The 15,902-nt window shown below is 39.7% G+C and overlaps 1 pseudogene; it reads right to left on the bottom strand.

The window, feature by feature from the left end:
• Positions 1–15,902, bottom strand: part of LOC122808437 — a 90,638-nt pseudogene that overhangs the window by 19,475 nt on the left and 55,261 nt on the right.

Raw genomic sequence — 15,902 nt, 5'->3', positions numbered from 1 at the left:
TAGTCTGCAGCAGTCTCCGTCAGTAGGTAGTACATGAATGAGCAACAGAAAGGGCTAGTAAAGCCCATATCTAAGGCAATAGCATTTCAGCGTCTGTCAGTACATTGTAGACGTAATTCAGAACAGTGTTTCAGTTTCTCCACATGAAGAGTTCAGTGCAGCATTCAAAATGTTCTGTTCACACTTAATTTATGTTTCAGTACGTCATTTTTGGGGAAAGCCTTAGTATCATTTGTTAGAAAAATATGTATTAATATGTGTGTATTAGTGCTTTTTAGAAGCCCAAAAGGGTTAATACATTTATTCTGCTTAATGATGAACACATCTATGTTAATGGCAAATGCTTTCTGACCTTGTATTTCTGTCAGCACAGCTAAAATCTTGTTTATGTCTTAGGAAATGTACTGAGAAGCAGACGATTTTCTGCTTGGTTAGGAAAATAATGAATAGAACAATACTGCTTTCTATAATGTTATTAAACTTAGACGATTAGCCCTGTCTGTGTTATGAGAACATACACAGCTGCAGGAAGGATAGATAAAGTAGAACAAAAAACGCTTGAAGAATATGAACTATAATCTGTGATTGCTTTGTGCTCGAATGAATAGAGTACCTTGAAATGTAACACAGCATTGTAGAAATAATTGCAACTAGCTGCTGGTCTCCAAGGCCATGTTATTTTTCCAAAGTTTTCTCATGAATCTAGAACTGTTATGTCATGTCAGCAGAAAATCATGAGCAACATCTGCTGTGAAAAACAATATTGTAAACTTGTGATTTACTACGTCAGCTTCAGTAGGCAATGTCTTCTAAGAATAGTATAAGAATGGCTTCACTTCCTGATTTTAGTTAGACAAACTCTGTATTTTTGCATGCATGTTTTTGTCTCCTTGCCGCAAGAATTAAAGTGCCTTAACCTGAACCTTACGTGTATTGGTTTTTGAAGTTTTTTCCTTTGACAGATTGGTCCTTCGGACTTGAAACCTCCACTCTGACCAGATCAGACAGGCCAGGTGGTTTGAAACTGTACGGGGAAGAAACCACATCGGTTCTTCTTACTTGAAAAGACCTCTGACTGAATTGTCATCCAAAAGAGGCCAGCCACTCTTCTGATCTGCGACTGAAGGACAGGTTTACCTTGAATCAGACGATCAATCACGGAGGCTCAGGTAAGGTGAGATTATCTGTCAGGGGATTTTGTCTTGTACAAGTCAGGGACAGGAAGATTGCAGTCTTGTCATAGATCAGGGAAACAGAATAGGTAGGCAGTTATTCTAGATAGACTGTGAAAAAGAGAAATCGTGGTACCACGTAAAAATAAGAAGGGTTATGTAACATTTCAAAGGTTATTAACTGAAGATGTGAAATTTATGCAATTACAATGTGCTGATAATGTTAAATACTACTCAAAATGGGTTAATAAGTATGAATTTGATGGTAAATTAGAAAAATCCTCGCTTATTAAACTTATCAAACAGCTTAAAACTGATTCCAGAGGTCGGGTGAAAAAGCAACGTCAGTTAGGAATTCCTCAGGCACACAGGTGGATTGAGGAAGCAAACCATAGGGAACAAAAGAGTAATAATTCGAAAGCAATGTTTTTAGATAAAGAAGATAATAACTTAGTAATAGCATCGGCCCCTCCACCCCCTCCGCTTCCCTTACCAGAATACGAAGCAAGTGATCAAGCTGGTCCACCCCCGTGATATCCAGCTATTTCTGCAAAACCGAAACCGTTTGTTAGAGATCCCGTCGAGACCAGGTCTCGAACACAGGCAGGAAACTCAAGAGGGGACATTGAGTTATATCAAATGAGTAGAAATTCACAACCTTTAAGTGAAGAAGAAATGTGCCCACTAATAGAAGTACCAAATCCTCAGGCAGGACAAGAAGGACAGGACCCAACTCTCCTAGTATACAGACCGTGGACACCGGAAGATATCTGGAAAGCCACTGAGGGAATTCCCCATCCAAAAGTTAATTTAGAAAATTTTTAGAAGACCTACAAGGCATGAGGTTAAGTTATAACTTGAACGGAGAGGAAGTAGAAAAAGTAGTCAGACAAATCGTGGGACCAGATTGGCACATGATCAGTGGCAACTGGAATCCCCGTGATGCAGAACACAGACCCCTCCCATATAGTAGTGCAAAACTAGACAACAGAGTGAAAGGTCTTTCAGACCGAATCTCTGAGAAATGGAAACCTAGGGCAGACTGGACTTGCATTAATCAATGCATCCAACAAGAAGGTGAAACTGTTGACAGATATTATGCTAGATTATTAGAGTGTTTTAATAACCATTGTGGAATGCAGGTACCTGAAAATCAAACACATGATTCCCCGTATGAGCAGCAGTTAAAGAATGCATTTTTAAAAGGCAGTATTTTGCCTATAATTAGCTTTATTACAAAGCACATGGTAGACCATCGTACAAGTAGACTACAGTCACTACTTGAATATGCTAGACATGCCGAAAGGCATTTTAACAGTAAAAAGAAAAAGAAAGCCCAAGTATTTTCTGTAGAAGATGGAGCAGAAGTTTATGTAGTACAGTCCGGGAAAAAGGGCAAGAAAAATGCCCAGGGAAATAAACAGTCTGATCAATGATCAGAGGACTTTGAAGGGCGAAAGAAAAGGGGGGAGTGCTTTAAATGCGGTAAGAAGGGACACCTAGCAAGGGATTGCAAGAAAAACAAAAAGGCAACTACGGAAGATAAGGAGGGTGAGGACTGACTATATGATAGCCAGGAATCACTAGAAGAGAATAGCCAAGAAAAGACAAATGCAAATGTGATAGAGGGAGTAGAGGATGTGACAGAAGAAATAGAGGAAGTGCATGAAGCCACAGATAGTGAAGAAAATTAAATTTTAGACTTAGCTTTATTGAGCCTGGAGCTCTATTTAGCAGACACGAAACCAGAAGTTACACTCCTGGTAGAGGGGAGGGAAGTCACATTCCTGTATGACTCAGGGGCCTCACGGACCTTGATACACACCTCCAAACTACCAGAGAATTCAGAGTCACCTGATTACATATTAGTGAAAGCAGCCAATGGACAGCTGTATCGGGAGCCCCTCTCCCATAACATTGCGATAACTGATCCTGTTTCAGGGTTAACCCAGAAAATCAAAATTGTTGTTTCTGCAAAATGCCCAGTAAACCTTTTGGCAGAGACCTTATGCAACTATTTGGCATAGCAGTAGTTCCAACTATGCAGGGTATGGAAGCACAGTGACAAATTGATACTTTTGCAGTGCGATCGGAGGGTGAAACATTTTATTGGTACAGCCAGGACTTAGTTACGACTGGTTTAGGGGCAGTAACCGAAGAGCTGATGAACGTAGCCATCAGCAAGTTCCCCTCCCTTGACACTGACAAACGACAACTGTTTCACTGTACTCTGTATTATTGTAACACACCAGGACCTGACAAGGAATATGAACAAGAGTTGTTTAGTAACCGTGCAAACAGATTAGTATTGCGAAATCTGTACTGGGATATGGAAGGGAACAGTGTAGTTAGCTGTTCATTACCCCAGGAGTTCTTTGCACTTTACATATCTAATTGATTACCACATGTAAGCGTAACCAAGTACAAAAATGTGAAATGGGTAGACCTAGGAGAAAAAGTCACAAGGTGGGAAAAACAGACAGAGTTAGAACTGTCAGAACAGGGAGTACAAAAGCAGAAGTTAACTTGGATAACACAGACACACCCAGCTGTGCACTTGCAGTCAAGCGAGGACAGCTGATTAGCACTCTTATCAGAAGAGGAAGAAGATGCCTTACAAGGCATACCAAAAACTCTCTGGTCAACAGGCATATCAGATGTAGGACTTATCCGTACAGCGGGACCAGTTACTATCACGCCAAAGTCAGCATTTAGACCACAAAAGAGGCAGTATCCCTTGAGAAAAGATGCAGAGGTAGGAATCAAACCTATTATAGCAGCTTTACTTAAGGAAGGAGTACTGGTGGAATCACCTGATTCACCATGTAACACACCTTTATTTCCTGTTAGGAAAGCAAATGGAGAATGGCGTATGGTCCAAGATTTGCAAGCTGTAAATGATGCAGTAATACCAAGGGCACCTATGGTTCTGGATCCACACACCCTGTTGAATGATTTGAAGCCTCAGCAGAAATATTTTTCTGTAGTAGATATCATCAATGCATTATTTTCAATACCGATACACCCTGACAGCCAACATTGGTTTGCATTCACATTTCAGGGGAAAAGGTATACATACACGCGACTACCACAGGGATATTGTGAAAGCCCAACAATATTCTCACAAGAGATGGCAAGCAACTTGGCGGGATTTATCCCACCAAGAGGCAGTCAGATTTTACTTTATATTGATGACATCCTGCTGGCAGCCCCCACCCAGCAAGATTGTAAGGAAGATACTGTAGCATTGTTAGAATTTTTAGCTATTCAGGGACATAAAGTAAATAAAAACAAATTGCAGCTTTGGAAAAAGCAAGTTAGATACCTAGGATATGTAATATCCAAGGAGAGCAGAACATTAGATGAGGACAGGAAAATAGCGATTTTACAAGCACCGAAACCCACTACCAAGAAGGAAATGATGTCCTTCCTGGGTACGACCAACTTTTGTCGGAGCTGGATCCCAAACTATGCTTTGGAATCTGCACCACTGACCAACTTGATATACAAGAAGCCTTTGGCAGCACAGGATTTATTACAGTGGACACCAGAAGCAGAATCTGCTTTCTGCAAATTGAAACAGTTGATAGCATCCTCATTAGTCTTAGGATTACCAAACTATCATAAACGTTTTTTCCAAACTGTAGATTGTAAGCAAGGTTATATGACATCAGTGCTAATGCAACAGCATGGGGACAAACAATGCCTCATAGCTTACTATTCATCACAATTGGACCCAGTGGCGCGGTCATTGCCCCACTGTGTACAAGCAGTAGTCGCAGCTGCAATGGCAGTACAGGCTTCGGCCTCAGTAGTGTTGTTCCACCCTCTCACATTGAGAGTGCCTCATGCAGTCGTGATTATTTTACTGCAAGAAAAAGTAGCATATCTTTCTCCTGCTAGGCATCTTTCCTGCATGACTATATTGTTGAGCCAACCTCATATGACAATTGAACGATGTACAACTTTGAATCCGTCTACCTTGCTTCCAACTCCTGCAGATGGCACACCGCACAGCTGCCTGCAGGAGATTGAGCAAAAGACACTGTCTAGAAAAGATCTTACGGATGTTCCCTTGGATGATGCCGAGGTAACATATTACGTGGATGGCTCATGCAAAAGGGGTCCCACAGGACAGAACCTAGTAGGATATGCAGTAGTTTCTGATACTGAGATTATAGAAGCAAAATCTTTACCACACAATTTATCTGCACAGGCAGCAGAACTGACTGCCTTGACACAGGCATGTACCTTAGCAAAGGGTAAATGTGTAAACATTTTTACTGATAGCCAGTACGCTTTCTCTACTGTACATGTTTTTGCACAACAGTGGAAAAATCGAGGAATGATAACATCTACTGGCAAACCAATCAATCATGCGCAGTTTATTTTAGATATTTTAGAATCTATTCAGTTACCTCAGAAAGTAGCTATTTGTAAATGCATAGCTCATACTAAGCAACAAGATAGAATTTCAAAAGGTAATGCAAGGGCTGATACAGCTGCAAAACAGGCAGCTTCAGAAGTATTTCTTTTGAATGAGGAATTACAACCTTCTGAGATTTTAGACTTAGAAATGTTGAAAACAATGCAGACACTTACTACGCAGGTTGAGAAACAAAGATGGATAAAACGAGGAGCAAGTCTCAAAGAAGGGCTGTACATCTCCAAAGAGCAGAAACCGATATTGCCGTCTAACTTGTTTAGATATGCAGCTTTGTTGAGCCATGGACAATGCCATGTTTCAACAGGGGGGATGGTACAGTTAGTGAACCAAGTGTTCACAACATATGGATTCATAAACTATACTAAAAATTTTTGTTTGTCATGTCACGTTTGTAATAAACATCATGCACAAGGTGCGTTAAAGACCAAGCAGGGGAGTTTCCCTGCACCACCGTATCTGTTCCATACTATCTGTATGGATTTCATAGAACTGAACAAATGCGAAAATAAGAAGTATTGTCTTGTCATTGTAGATATGTTTTCCAAATGGGGGGAAGCTTTTCCGACTAAAAATCCAGATGCAGCTACTGTTGCGAAAGTCCTTGTTAAAGAAATTATTCCTAGATTTGGCATACCGGAAAATATCTACAGTGACAATGGCAAATATTTTGTGTACCAAACCATACAACAACTGAGTAAGTTTTTCAGAATTTCTTTGAAAAATCATTGTGCATATCACCCACAATCTGCAGGATTGGTAGAGAGGTACAATGGGGTATTAAAAACTAAGTTAAGGAAACTTATCAAAGAGACACACAGGAATTGGGTGTATTGTCTGCCCCTGGCACTGTTGAGCATGAGAACTGTTCTGAATGCAAAAGGATTGACTCCTTTTGAGAAGTTATTTGGAAGGGCATATTATATACCTCCATGGAAACCTCTCATGCCTGCAGACCAGGAAGCCGACTGCACACTCGCAGAGTATATGAGGAGAATGTTGAATTCTAAATATCTTTTGCAGTTTAATTCTGTTTCAGATAAGGAACAAACCAGACCATCGGAAGCAGCAGTAGTCCCAGGCACGTGGGTCTGGATGAAAGTCGTTAAGAAGAAAAATTGGACGTCACCGAAGTGGGAAGGGCCATACCAAGTGCTACTGTCAACACCCACTGCAGTCAAGATCACAGAGTGAGCATCCTGGATTCATCTGACACACTGTAAACAGGTTAAAAACTTTGAACTAGATAAAAACCTTGTTACTGTTACACTGCAAGAGTAAAAATGACAAAATCCAGAGCATACAGGAATGCAGAACAGCCACAAAAGAATTGCATGATTATCCTGTTGGCTATACTGGTGACATTAATATTTTTGCTGTGGCCTTTCCTTTTTCCAGCCACACAAGCTAAACTGAATAAACGCGATGCGTTACTCATAGACTGGCATCCAAACTTTAACACTTACCAAGCGATCAAACATGTGTATGCTGAGACTTTTAATGTTTCAAATTGTTGGGTTTGTACAGCTATACCAACAGCATACGGGGGATTATTAATGACTGCAGTCCCCCTAGGGGTCAATGAGACCTGGGAAAATTTGGTTTATGATACTATGACTGTTAAATCACAAGATAAAATAGCATTGCACCTGCCTGTTACACAAAAGGGAATTGTGTGTTTTTATAAAAATGATACTATCCAGGTGGGTTGGAGTAATTGCAATATGACTGTTCCTTACAAATGTTACACCAAAGCTAATAATGCAGGTTCTATTTGTGATACAGACTATGACTCGTTTCTTAAATCAATGCACAGAACAATTAATGAAGTACAACATAATCCTGTTCCTTTCAAGCAACTGTCTATGATAAATAAGAAAATGTTTCATGCAGGGCAAGCATATGTTAATAGTAAAGTTACTACTAAGGTGGAAGATTGTTATTTTGTATGTGGCAAAAAAGCCTATAAATGGTTACCCGAGAATTGGTCTGGCAGTTGTTTTTTGGGTTACCTGGTTCCGGCCATACGACACACTGCAGTTTTGCCTCGAGGTAAAATTCGAAATGCACGAGAGGTTACCAAGAAACCTGTGAGGAAACCTGAGAATCCAGTGGGACGGATCGAGGCGGGCTGGAGAAACCATCTTTCCATGGGCGATAAACTAACACATATGGACTTGAGTGACACTGTCATATTGTGGGCAGGCATATTACCAGCATATGGAGCAGTGAAATTGATTTGGGAGCTGAGAAAACTGTCTAAACTCCTCGAAGTAATGAGCAATGCAACTTTTTCTGCTCTCGAATTAGTGACTGATGAACTGAATGCCATGAGTACTGTGGTGCTTCAAAACCGCATGGCTCTTGACTTCACCCTAGCGGCGAGAGGTGGTACGTGCACTTTAATCCAAGAAGAGTGCTGTTCATATATTCCTGACAACCAGCATGAGATAGACAACCACCTTGAGGTGATTCAGCAAGTGTCGACCATGACCAAACCAGGCCCAAACCAGGCCCAAACCCACTGACGGACTTTTTCCAGAAATGGTTTGGGGGGTGGGGTTCCATCCTAATGAACATCTTAATTGCCATTTGTGTAGGAATGCTCCTGTTGGGAGTATGTGTTTGTTGTGGCATCCCCTGCATGAAAAGATTGATCAAAGATTTTATAGATTTGTCGGTTTCTGAAACCTTATATCAAGGTACTGAGCTTGATGAACTGTTGAAAACTGAGATGCTTTCATAAGTTAAACTGAATGACTTTCTTAACTGCAAATCCAAAATGGAAGAGGTTAGGGAAAGAAACAAATCATTTATGCTTTTGAAAGTAGATTAAAAGTATTAATGGGGGGAAATGTTAGAAAAATATGTATTAATATGTGTGTATTAGTGCTTTTTAGAAGCCCAAAAGGGTTAATACATTTATTCTGCTTAATGATGAACACATCTATGTTAATGGCAAATGTTTTCTGACCTTGTATTTCTGTCAGCACAGCTAAAATCTTGTTTATGTCTTAGGAAATGTACTGAGAAGCAGATGATTTTCTGCTTGGTTAGGAAAATAATGAATAGAGCAATACTGCTTTCTATAATGTTATTAAACTTAGATGATTAGCCCTGTCTGTGTTATGAGAACATACACAACTGCAGGAAGGATAGATAAAGTAGAACAAAAACCACTTGAAGAATATGAACTATAATCTGTGATTGCTTTGTGCTCGAATGAATAGAGTACCTTGAAATGTAACACAGCATTGTAGAAATAATTGCAACTAGCTGCTGGTCTCCAAGGCCATGTTATTTTTCCAAAGTTTTCTCATGAATCTAAAAATGTTATGTCATGTCAGCAGAAAATCATGAGCAACATCTGCTGTGAAAAACAATATTGTAAACCTGTGATTTACTACATCAGCTTCAGTAGGCAATGTCTTGTAAGAATAGTATAAGAATGGCTTCACTTCCTGATTTTAGTTAGACAAACTCTGTATTTTTGCATGCATGTTTTTGTCTCCTTGCCGCAAGAATTAAAGTGCCTTAACCTGAACCTTACGTGTATTGGTCTTTGAAGTTTTTTCCTTTGACACATTTTAGGTGCCTTTTGCTGTATTGTCACTGTAAATGCCCGGCAATTAGCGCACAAGACTAAGGCTATGAGCTATTAAGGAGCTTATTCTTATAGTACAGGGTTTGATTCCCTCACCTCTCCATCTGCCTACTGCAGGTCTCTGAGCAAGTCACATAACCTGATAGTTCTCCCAGACTACACTTGAAAAGAGACGCATGCTCAATGAGCTTATCCAGTTGAAAAGAAAAAAAAAAATGATGCCAAAAGTAAAATACAGTCCTGACAGAGCAAACATGCACTTTGCTATTCTGCTTAGTGAAGGAATGTTCCTATTTTCAGTCATCACACAGCATCAGTTTTCCTCTTGCACACTACTGATCCTTTTCAGTTCTCAGCTATGGTCACCTGAAGGCATCCAGCAGGTCACAGTACCTTACTATTGTGAGCAAAGAAAGAAAACCCACACTGTAAGTAAAAGGCCAGGAAACTTGCCAGTTTCTATAGCAGCTTAGATTAAAAGTTGTATAGATCCATATGTAAAAGTGCTATGACTTGTGACGCATAAATATTTTTTCTGGACAATATGTACCTGCTACCTGATAAAAAAGGAAAGGCTACTGTTTGCCAGACAGCTATGAAAAATTTTTTTTTTTTTTTTTGCTGTAATGGGAAAAATGTATCTGAACTAACACAAACACACACGCACATGCACACACACACTGGAGATATTAAAAGAATGCTTCACTTGTGATCTTAAAGGGTGGTTTTAATTATTCACCCTGTGGTTTAACACTTCAAACTTCTTCTTCTTCTTTCGGCTTTTCCCGGTTAGGGGTCACCACAGCGGATCATCTGTCCGCTCATGATTGGCAATGGAGTTTTACAGTGTCAAGTTGCCAGCCCGGCACCCAACCTTCCACAGAAGGCACACACGCACGCGCACACACCTAGGGCCAATTTAGAACAGTTCATACTAAAGTAGCTTATTGTTTCCATAGATATGACAGAGAGAGAGAGAAGCTTTAATATTCCATTTATTTAGTTTTTAGCAGTTAATTTCTCACTGTGGTGAACTGAAACATTCCACTTCTCAACCAACAACCAGTTCATTCATTTACATAACCCATTCTCATTGGGCATTTGTATCCACACATTCACACAGTGTCAGCTTATGCAAACTTGCCATCATTTGAGCACAACCAGTTAGTCCCCAAGGTATTTCCTTATTCATAAATTACATTAATTTGCATCCCTGCATTCACAGTCATGGCTGTGAACTTTTACTTTTTTGTACAGACTTCCTCTGGACAACATACAACAGCATTTCAAAAAGTTGTTTAAAATCTATGCAGAAATCTACATTTGGCTTTGCTACTGCAAACATGTGAAGGAAAGAAATAGAGGAGTAACACATTATAACCGGCTGGTTTCCACACTATGAAGTGGTCTTTGAAAGGGGAAAAAATCTGAACTGTACTACATGAATGGCTGTCCATGGGGAAAAGAGGAATCACTGTAACAGTGGAACTGTACCGAAGTTTAAAGGAGAAGGCTACCTTTAAAACAAATTCTGCAGGACAAGAAGTACAAATTACAACAGTGTGTAATTTTCACTTTCAGCTAAGTGCAAAAGCAGCAACAAGAACCCTCAAAGCAAGAAATACAGCAGCTAGAAACAGAGCTCTAAGAGAAACATTACGTGTGTGTGCTGAAGTACAAGCCTTTAAGGTCAAGGGATGGTTTTCATTATTAGCTTTTTAGAACCATCAGGTGAAGAAAGTCTCGGGAAGGATTGCTGAAACAGTGAGAAGAGGAATGAAATGCATATTTTTTTCACTTCTGCTTGTACATCTGTCAACACAGATGCTTCCCATGTGCCCGAAAGAATTGCTTGATAGACTGTGGTTTGTGGTCGGTACAAGAAATGCATAATTTAGACATTTCATCAAGGATTACCATTATCAAAGCTAAAGCCGAATGTGTGAAAGATATCGACTGCAGACGCGCACACTATGCAGTGATATGGCTGCAGAACTGCATACAACTGAAATGGTCTAATTTCCACAAATACTACATCCCAACTATCTGGTTTTGAGCCAATCATGTAACCAGGCTAAAAGTCAAAGATCACCCCTAAAAATACTGGTTTATCTAATAGTCCTGTCTAGTTAACAAAGAATAAAATAAAGACAAAAAAAAATTGCAGAGCTGAACATCCCGTATTGAAAATAACATGCAACCTGCTGGGTGCTCAAAGAAAGTGGAAGGAAATCACATTACTATATTATAGGCTATGGTAGTACCAGTTCACAAATGGAGGTGGTCCCATTAATTTGACCAGTACTCTATGAAAAGTCAAGGACAGAGTGATACAGGAGTTCTTCACATCATGACACATGAGAAACTATTTCTGTAAGATGTAGCACAGTTGGGGTTTTGTAAGTGGAGATATTGCATTTTGAATTTTGTGACACTGAAAAGGTCTGACAGTGCATACTGCTCATCTGTTTTTTTTTCTTTAAAAATTCAACATTTACTAAATACAAGAAAGCCACAATGCAGATACTGTGCAATCCACTGGTATGGTGCACTTGTGCACTTCCCCTAGTGGCTAACCAATTCTTTAGTTTAACTATATTGTAGCATTAGACCAATAAATTAGTTTCCCAAAGACTATCAAGTCCACTACTAGGGGTTACAGTTTTCCAATACGATGTATAAATAAAAAGGAAGGAAAACGTAATTTTTAACTTGATTTTCCACTACAATTTTTCAACCTCTTAAAATTTCCTTCACAGTGTACAGAAATAAAACCCTGACTATGACACAGGTGACCCAAGTTTGAATAATAGTTTGGACATGTGTAGGAAGTGGCAAGGGAGGATGGGAGTGAGTGGTTGCTCCCTACCTGCCCATCCTAGGGGAGGGATGTGGTTCTGGTTTGCCACAAGGTCAATACCCAGTGGGACCATTTGATGTCCCACCCTTGAGTCCGCATCTATCCAGCTTTCAGCACCATGTGCCAATGCACTGTTAGCTGAGGGGAGCCCTTGAAGAGCAGCCACAGTGGAGCTCAAAGAGCCACCCTAGGGGAAGGGGGTTTGATGCCAGGGAAAAGGTTAGGTTTTGGACTATCTACTGTACCAAGACTATTCATAAAGTTTCTAGCTCCAGTTATAGCTCATTGCAGGCTACATGGTATCCACATTTTCTGTATTTAGACAACTTGCTTATCTTTGTAGAGTCTTTTTCAAAATGCCAGGAATCTTTCTCATACAAGCTGGAATTCCAAGAGAACATTCAAACATCTTTTCTGACTTCCTCTCACAGAATTGTATTCCTGGGATGTCAATTAGGCACCACATTTCAAAGAGCTTTTCCTCCACAGGAAAAGTAGATCTTTATTTAGATCTATTTCTAAGTTTTACCACTCAAATTTCAGTCACTGGCAGGAAATACCTCAGGATTTTCGGTCTCATGGCATCTATGATTCTCATGATACCCTGGCAAGACTCCACATGAGAAAGATACAATGGTATCTGAAATCTATTTGGTCCCAGCATCAACACCCTATATCATTTTAGATCCCTGCACTGGGGTTTGTCAGAAAAGAAATCACTTGGTGAAGAAAAAGATATCGTTAAATCAAGGTATCCCCTTCTCCCTGCTTTAAAGTAGTCAGTCACCACAGCCTTCAGACTTTGCTTGGTGAGCAGTTTCAGGAGAGATAAAAGTGCAGGGAGTGTGGGACACCAAGGACAGTTGCAAGCACATAAATATCAAGGAGATGCTTAATCTGATCAAGGCACTTAATTCTCTGAGCCATCTTTGGTCCCTGAGACCTCTTCAAGTGGTTACAGACAATAGCACAGTGATGTGGTACATCAACAAGCGAGGGGAAACCAGGTCATACCCCAGTCAAAGACTAGCCATGTTAGCTTGGGCTATAGCTTCACAGCACAATCTCACTGTACAAGCTTCTTACATTATGTTAGAGTAAAACTATGTGGCAGGCAAACAAAGCAGGAACAAGGCAGACTCTCACTAATGGGAACTAGAGCTGGGGGTGGGGTCTTCCAAGATTTAATCCATTTGTGGGGAGTTCCTCATGTAGACCTTTTTTGCCTTTTCTCTGAACAATCAGCTGGCAAAATCCTGTTCCAGGACTCCATGGAAAAAGGCCTGGAGAACAGATGCCTTTTCTTTTCTTTGGACAGGAATGTTCCTGTATGCCTTTCCCCCCTTTTTACTAATATCTAGGGAAGACTCAGAAGGAATCTCCCAAGATCATTGTGGTGTCTCTCTCCTGACCCAGTCAATTGTGGTTCTCCCTCCTTTTGGAAATGGCCAGGGGCAATTACCACAATCTTCCTTACTGAATGGCTCTACTCACACAAGAACACACTCCAACATCAATCATCTTCAATTGACTTCCTGGATGATCTGGTCTTAATTCCTTTTAGGCACCTGTTTTCTGAGGACATGCAGCTGGTGCTAATGGATGCAAGAAAGCTTGTTACAAGAAAATAATATATTAGCAAATGGAAAAGGTTTTCTAGTTGGTGCCAATGACATAACCAGCACACATTTAAGGCTAGTTGTTCTCTGGTTTTGCAATATTTGTGAGTTACTATCATATGGCCTTTCTAATTCCTCTGTCAGGGTTCATTTTCTGCCGTTTCAGTGTATCTGCCCATGGATTCTCCTCTTTCTAGGCAGTTGCATGTCAAAATGTTGTTGAAAGGGGTTTTGCATAAGAGGCCTCTAAGTAAACCAGTGCTCCCCTCCTTGAGATCTTAATTTTATGTTAGAGAAACTAACACTTGCTACATTTGAACCAGCTGTGACTTGACTTGAGGTTCTTAACATGGAAAACATTATTGACTGCTCTGAGCTCTGCAATCTGAGTTGCAAGTTCTTATGGTGAGTCAACCATTTTTCACAAGGATGGGGTTTCTTTGAGAACTAATCTTCCTTTTATGCCTAAAGTGGTAGCACTGGTAGCCAAGTTTACTTTATGTTAAACTATCCATTTCCCTGTTTTCTTTCCTAAACCTAAAAATAAGGGAGAAAGGATGTTCCATACCTTTTGATGTCCACAAACAACTTGGGTACTATCTTGACAGGACTAAATCTTTCAGATCATTAGATCAATTGTCCATTTCTTGTGAAAGTAAGAAGATGTGCCATCTGGTGTCAAAATAGATAATTTCCAAATGGCTGTCTAAAGCTATTACTTTTTGTTATACTCAGAGAAAAATCTATTCTACGCAGGGTCAAAGGCCATTCTAGAAGGACCTTGGCTTCTTCTACAGATTTTTTGAAAAGGGTTGGAGCCTAGAAATATTATAGAAGCTGCTTCTTCTTCCTCTGTACTTACTTTAACAAAGCACAATAATCTGTATTCCTTGTCTAGGACTAGATCATCCTTTGCTAGGTCCATTCTCAAGGGCCTACTGGACACTTCTCCTTCCACCTTCCAAATATAGTCAGCTGTGGTAATCTACCCTAATAGTTAAAGCTAATGCAGCAGTCATCAATGTGAAGAACATAGTACAGTTGTTAAAGCTGAAATTTACTCAGAGCTGATTAAAATAAATGAAACACTGATGGAGTGTATCAACTCAAATAACAAAAGGCTGGAAAAAAATGGAAGAAGTGTTAAACAGATACTCAGATGTGGTGATAAAACTACAAAAAGCAGTGGCTGAAATGAAGAAAAGGCTGGCTAAATATGAAACTTCTCAAGAAGATATATTTCAAAAATAATAGCATTAGAGGACAGAGCACATAGGGAAAACCTGAGATTTTCTGCTGTACCAGAGAGGCTGGAAGGAATGGACTGCACCCATTTTATGAAAGCACAAATAAGCAACTGGACTGGTATTCTCCAGCAGGAGCGGTTAATTGAAAGGGCACATTATGTGTATGCTCCAAACCTGGACATGAGAAAGCAACCTAGACCTTTAATAGTAAAGGTGCAATCCTACCAGCAGAAGAAGTCTGTCCTTCTGCCATAGTTTTGTCAGAATCAAGTACTAAAAGTGGAAGACAGAGTGTTTGTGGAAAATGATTACTCACTATAAACCATGCAGAAAAGGAGTGACTTTATTCCACTAATCAGGGAATGTTGAAATAGGAATGAGATTTAAACTGCTGTACCCAGATATCTTCAGAATATTCTTTTCTGGAGGGACAAAAATCATTATTTGATATAGAACATGCTAAGGAGGAAATACAACAGTTTCTCCAACAAGAAGTGAGCTGTGAAACAGAAGGAGATTGTGCTTCTTGTTCTTCTGGTAATAAAGACTATAGAAAGACTATGCTAGTAAAACCTTTTCCAATGTTTCAATGGAAGATTCTTGAGACAGAGAAAAGCTCAAGAGCTGAGTAGGAGAAACAAGAGTATGCTGGACATGAAGCATATACTGGATTTGGGAGATGGAGATAAAATAAAACCAGCAACTTGGAAACTGACAAATGTGGAATTACAAAGCATTAATTATATTTGTGAAATGTGACAAAATAAGAAGACCTGAAAATATTGGCCTTTTTGACTTTGTTAAACTTGTAAGGGACTTTAAAGCATATGCCCTACTTCATTTTATTAATGTTTGGAAGAACACTTAGGAGAGGGGAAGAAGAGGGAGAGAGTTAACAAAATTTTGTTAACAGTTTTTATAATTTATAGTGCATGATTTAATATGCATGCTATAAA

This window comes from Protopterus annectens, chromosome 8.part0, assembly GCF_019279795.1.
Source record: "Protopterus annectens isolate FY-2018-M chromosome 8.part0, PAN1.0, whole genome shotgun sequence".
NCBI classification, from domain to species: domain Eukaryota; kingdom Metazoa; phylum Chordata; order Ceratodontiformes; family Protopteridae; genus Protopterus; species Protopterus annectens.
The sequence above is the reverse complement of the archived record's forward strand: the minus strand, read 5'-3'. Positions and strand labels throughout refer to the sequence as shown.